The sequence below is a fragment of the Zea mays genome, chromosome 9, assembly GCF_902167145.1.
Source record: "Zea mays cultivar B73 chromosome 9, Zm-B73-REFERENCE-NAM-5.0, whole genome shotgun sequence".
Taxonomy (NCBI): domain Eukaryota; kingdom Viridiplantae; phylum Streptophyta; class Magnoliopsida; order Poales; family Poaceae; genus Zea; species Zea mays.
In genome coordinates this window covers 71,070,333-71,076,054 of record NC_050104.1, presented here as the reverse complement: position 1 = coordinate 71,076,054, position 5,722 = coordinate 71,070,333, and the positions used below count along the sequence as shown (strand labels likewise).

Genomic DNA, 5,722 nt, shown 5'->3' with positions numbered 1-5,722 from the left:
GGTGCTAGCGCGGACACACTCCGAATGGTGGATCACAGAGATCTGAGCAAAGAACTGAGACACTGGGTTATACTGGTTCAGGTTGGTGCCCTAGTCCAGTGCAATGCTGATTGTAGTATTGCAGTAGAGCGTGTTACAACAGGTGTGCTTGTGTGCTCCCCCCGAAGGAGGAGGGGCCCCTGCCCTTTTATATCTCAAGGGTAGGACCTTACAATGGGACTTGTATTCTACTAGATCGAGAGAGACAGACACACAGAGAGAGGGAGAGAGAGAGATCTACTCCCCGGGTTCTTGTGGTGGGTCCTCCGTAGGGTCATGTGTAGTCGTACACCCGGTATGGCATCGTCTCTTACTCTGGCTCCTGTAGCGAGTCCATCGCTTACGTCTTTGTAGTGGTGCGTCGCAGGTCCCGCAGATCAGTCTCATGGTGTGGTCGTACGTGGCGTGGCTTCTCTTGTCGTCATGAGTCCTTCATCACGTGTCAGCGTGCGTAGGCGTACACACAGTATGGCGTGCTATCCCGTCCTTCTGATGTATGGGTCACTGTAGAGACCCTAGTGCCCGTTCACCGTGTTGTGCGCATGTCCAGACGTGGCTAGATGGTCACTATACGACGGTTGATCTTTAGCGACCCTTATTAGGGACAGACGGTTGGTCGCTAAAAGTTATGTACCGACAGTTGGTCGCTAAATGCATTTGTAGCGACGGGCCATCGGTCGCTAAAAGTCTAGAAATTTAACTACTCAAGGTTGGTCGCTATAGAGACAGGTGGACATCCGGCGGTTGGTTGCTATTGATTGACATGTGACTGTTGGTGGCTAAAAAAATTTGGCCCGAACAGGCCCAACTCAGCAACTCGTCCAAATCAAAATCACTTCTATTGAAAAAAGCAAACCCTACCCCCTCTTCTCCCCTTCTCTCGACGGCGCCACCATGCCGCCTCCGCCCTCAACCCTAGCCGCCAGGGCAACAACAGTAGCACCGCAGGGCGTAGGTGGCAGAGCAGGGACGCGGATTCCGACTGACACTTCGTCGTCAAGCTCTCGCCATTTGTAACTCCTTGCTCCGCCGACCTCGACGCAAACTACAACTTCTCGCTCGCGCCTATCCAGGATCCGCTCTCGCCATGGTACCGCCCTTTTTCTCGGTCTGTGAATCCACCCCCATCTCCCTGCTCCCTCCTGCATTTGTTGTGGTTCTTGGAAGCAGGTTGCAGGGACGGACCCAAATAGGGGACCAAGCATTCCCTTAGAGTTTGCACGCTTGCTGATGCAGTGCAAGCCTGCAACATGCAGAGGTGCGCTAGTGCCAGGTGCGGCGAGTCAGCAGATCAAGGAAACCGCCCGCGGCCGCCCCAGGGGTCCAGGTCTCCTCACGGCGACGGGAGAGCGCGAGCCAATGTGGAGCGGTTAGTTGGTCGCTGCTGCCAATTGTTCTGCGCTTATAAAATTTCAAGGTTGTTACATTTGAATTGTTATTGGAAATTTCAAGGTCAGTAGCAGTGCTCGATTGATTTCAAGTACATGGTATTTCCCCTCCGTCCTAAGGCATGTAATTAGCCCCAATTGAAACTTCTTGGTTTATTTCAGTGCTCCAGTATATTTATTGCCAGAGATAAAAGCATATGCCTTGGTCAGTGACTTAAGCTTAGAAAAAGTACAATACTTTATGTATGAATTCAGAAATCCCAATGATATTCATTCTGAATATGTGCAAATGCAGGTAACTTTGGTCTTGCCAATGTATTGACATCAGATGATCTTGTGTCTTCTATAAGTATACTTGAAAAATTTTTAGTCTTGCATTTATTTGCTGGTGTTTCTTGTTACCGTATTTTCTCCAACAAAGGTGGTAGTAACACCGAGTTATATGTGCCTAGAACTTCTTGCTGATATACCATATGGTACTAAATCCAATATTTGGTCTCTAGGTGTGTACCACTTCAGTGTCATAAACTATGTTTCTGCACCTAGATAGAATGAGCTTGCGATCTAATACTTGAATTTTACAGAATGTTGCATTTGACAAATGACTACTCTCAGGCCTGCAAACTGCACATTACAACGTGAAGTTGGTTATTGAAAGGTATGCTATGCTCATCTTCTCTCCTACCTACCCCTCTTTTGGTTTATGAAAAAATTATGTGAAAGGACAGACCACATTTCATATTGGCTACATGACATTTGTTATTGAGAACTTGCCAAAGTAAGAATTTTGGGATGATGGTGGGGGTGTGCGGTATCTGTTCACCGAGTTTCCAGTCGTTCGTTGCAAGATTTTCATTTTTTCAGTCGTGGAGTGTGTTGTCAAGCTCCGAGTAATATCTTCTTCTACTATTACTCCTAACCTGATTCCTGATCACCCATATAGTGCTTACCCTATATATTTAGTGCAAACTTTCTCTTTTAATATATAGCTTATGACCTTGCCATCCCGATTTTATATTGTTAACTTAACTGTATCTGTTTTTCTTACATATTTACTTATCATTTTCCCATTGTACGATTTATTCCCTGCATTTCCCTATCCTCCATTTGGTACTTAATTACTTGTTAGAAGGTGCAAATCAACTCCTCAATTGTTGCGAGATCAATACAGTTTAATCATTAACGATTATCTTTTATTACACATTATTCAGTATGGATAGTTTCCGCATATTTCTAGCACACATCCTATTATTGTGGGTGGCTTCCAGACACTAGGTTCATCGAGTCCTCCAATATGAGTTGAAAAGCTTAAGAGTGCTCTCTGGGGTATGCTTAAGTGTTAATAGTATCAATTTCTTGCAAAAAAGGAAGGGCTAATAAATTCAAGATCTTTTCATCTCATTCTATAATTGTGTGCTGTTGTAAACATCTCCTTCATTTTTTAGCTGTGTAATGATCTTGTGGTGGACTTTGTGCTCCATAGATTGTGGATACATGATTGATGCAAAAATAAATAATAAAAGATGTGTCCTCGCTATGGTCAAAAGTTTCATACTGCTACCTGAATGTTTTAGATGGCTATAGGACATACATAAATTTTTCACTGAACTCCTATGCGAACTAATGTAATCATTCAGTTTTGAATCCACTCCTTTTCTACCTAAACACATTTATGAGCTCACATCTGCCTCGCCAATATATATATCTTTGCGTGGGGCTAAATAATAGCCTTGGTGGTTGCTGTGTAATCCAGCGATGCTACTCTATTGTACATATATATATCTTTGCTATGCCATATTATGTATATGGTTACATTAGAAATACTTATGTCAGCTTACATTCTTTTGATAGGGCGCCCATAGCTGCAAACATAGCTGTGACCACATGATGATGACGATTTACTACAGCAGGCACTTGCAATGTCAATGGAGGGTGGTGCTTCAGGATCTGCAGCTGTGACTGACTCTGCTATGGCAGAAGCTAGTGCAGTTGACCCTGACTTAGCGTTGGGTGTGTTTTCTCTTATGTTTGCAGCTTCTACAGTTCTAGCGCATACAGTATTTGTTGCTATCAATTAATTCTAGTAGTGACAAATGAAAAACCACTGCTTTATAGTGACACTGATATGTTTCTAGCGCATACATTTTAGTTGTAGCTTCAATAATTTATTGGCCCTTTTATGTGTAAAATAACAGCTTCCTGGTGTTGATCCCAATGATCCATCTGTTAAAGATTTGTTGGCATCATTGCACAACCAGGGAGAGGTATGTTCTTTTATGGGTTCCAGTGAAGGTCTCTGTATTGTGATGCAATGAAATTCATGTTGCCTCTAGGCTATAGCATTGTTCAGCTTCACCTTGATTAAATAAGAATAAATATATTATCTATCACCAAATCTTCATGCAAATACACAGTTAGTATATGCAAGCAATGGCTATGCACAGCTACAAAAAAACCATTGCAAGATTTAATAATTAGATGTTAATAATTAGCTCTTTGGATCCAAACAGGTCTAGCTAATTGTTATCTGAATACCCAACTAACAACTATTTCACTAGTTGGACCAAACTAGCTAATATTAGCTATGAACTATTAGCTAGCAAACTATTAGTAGCTGATGGATCCAAACAGGGCATAAGGCCCACGTTTAGCCCCAGCTCTGAGCTCCACCTTATCTGGAGTTTGTATGCTCCAATGAAGGATCTTGCTATGCTGTCTTCTGTGTAGAATAGAAAGAAAACAACTCAACTAAACAAACCACAGCTCTAGGATCCACCGATTTCTGAGCTCTGCCCCTGCTGTTTAGGATAGCATATGGAGTTCTTTATGTTCCACAAGCACAATTGATCTTATGGAATGGAAATAGTAGAACATTACCTGGTGAGAGCACACAAATACTTTATACAAAGCAGGTATTGAGTCAAATTGTTGTGTACCCATTTGTGGTCTGGATACACTGGTTTGGTGAAAATGAAATATGCCCAAAGCAACAAAACCCAGTTCACATGAACTGCTATCCTGTATTTACGAATCTTGACTAGTCTAGTAATGTATGTATGTGGAAATATGAAGGTTTCTTTATTTCTCTTCTTAAACAGCAAGAGAAGAAGGAAGACAAGTAAGACAAAACAGAAGACGAGAAGAACTGCTTCAAGCTGGAGTGATGTCGCTGTGGTGCTTTTGTGACTGATCATCTCTGGAGCTTTTGTGAATGATCTAGCTAGCTATTTGTAAATGATCTAGTTGTGAATGATATTATAATTGTGATACTTTTGTGAATATATAATTGTGGTGCTTTTGTGTTTATGTGATGGATTTATGACTGTGGTATACTGATTAACTGTGTATGTCTTTATGATTTGTGTATAAAAATCTGTGATTTGTGGTGCTTAATTAAATGTATATTTTTTATTAATAACAACTATAAAAGGGCGACTTTCTGTTGGTTGCTAAATGTATAGTATGACGACTTACGGTTGGTTGCTAAATCTATAGTACAACAACCCACGGTTGGTCGCTAAATATACAATATTAGCAACGGATGGTTGGTCGCTAAAAAGATGTCGGTCGCTAAAGCCTTTAGCGACGGCACTTACAGCGACCATCCTTATGGGTCGCTAAAAGTTTTTAGCGACCAACCGTAGGTCGCTGAAGGCCGTTTTAGCAACCAACCGTAGGTCGCTGTAAGTGAACCGTCGTGTAGTGGGTGACACGTTCCGTCGTAGCTGACGTGGATCAGTAGCGCTGGACTTAGATCTTTGCCTCGTCGGGTTGTTTGACAGTGAGTTGGTCGTCGAAGAGTTGGTCGGCGGAGTTGGGCTCCTTCTGGAGCATCGCCTGAGACGCTCTCGGACGAGTCAGAAAAGCGCCGTTCATCCGGTATTGGCCTCGGACGAGCTATAGAGTTGGTCGGTCGGCTCGCCTCATAGAGTTGGTCGGTAGAGTTGGACGGTGAATCCGGGCTCTTATTTTCAACGTCTTCAAGGAATTAAAGTCAAGTATCCAACACTTTCTCAATTTGTTAGCTTCAACTTATTACATCGCACCTAGTTATTTTTCGCATGCGCGAGCAAATCATGGTGGACAACCTATCCATGCATGAAACAAACACACAAAACACTGCTATTCCCGTACGTGGCTATAGGGAGACACCGATCGGGCGGATCGGATGCGCACTGCAGTGCCAGCGCGTGCGACGATCACGTGTTAGGTGACTGCGCCACATCCGCTGCACAACCTGAGGCCAATCAAGTGCTGAACGGTCGGAGCATCGGAATATAATAGTCGTCGCGCTA

At 43.1% G+C, this 5,722-nt stretch overlaps 1 long non-coding RNA gene across 9 annotated transcripts; it reads left to right on the top strand.

The window, feature by feature from the left end:
* Window positions 1-839: 839 nt before the first annotated feature.
* On the top strand, window positions 840-4,669 carry LOC103638482 (uncharacterized). Of its 9 annotated transcripts, none has more exons than XR_004852665.1 (6): window positions 840-1,129; window positions 1,210-1,491; window positions 1,590-2,085; window positions 3,279-3,437; window positions 3,623-3,691; window positions 4,526-4,669. It is a non-coding gene; the product is annotated as an uncharacterized lncRNA (long non-coding RNA). The 9 variants fall into 9 exon arrangements; XR_002264887.3 differs by having other exon boundaries at window positions 840-1,408; window positions 1,492-1,632; window positions 1,723-2,085; XR_002264888.2 differs by having other exon boundaries at window positions 840-1,408; window positions 1,492-1,930; window positions 2,012-2,085.
* Window positions 4,670-5,722: the final 1,053 nt, after the last annotated feature.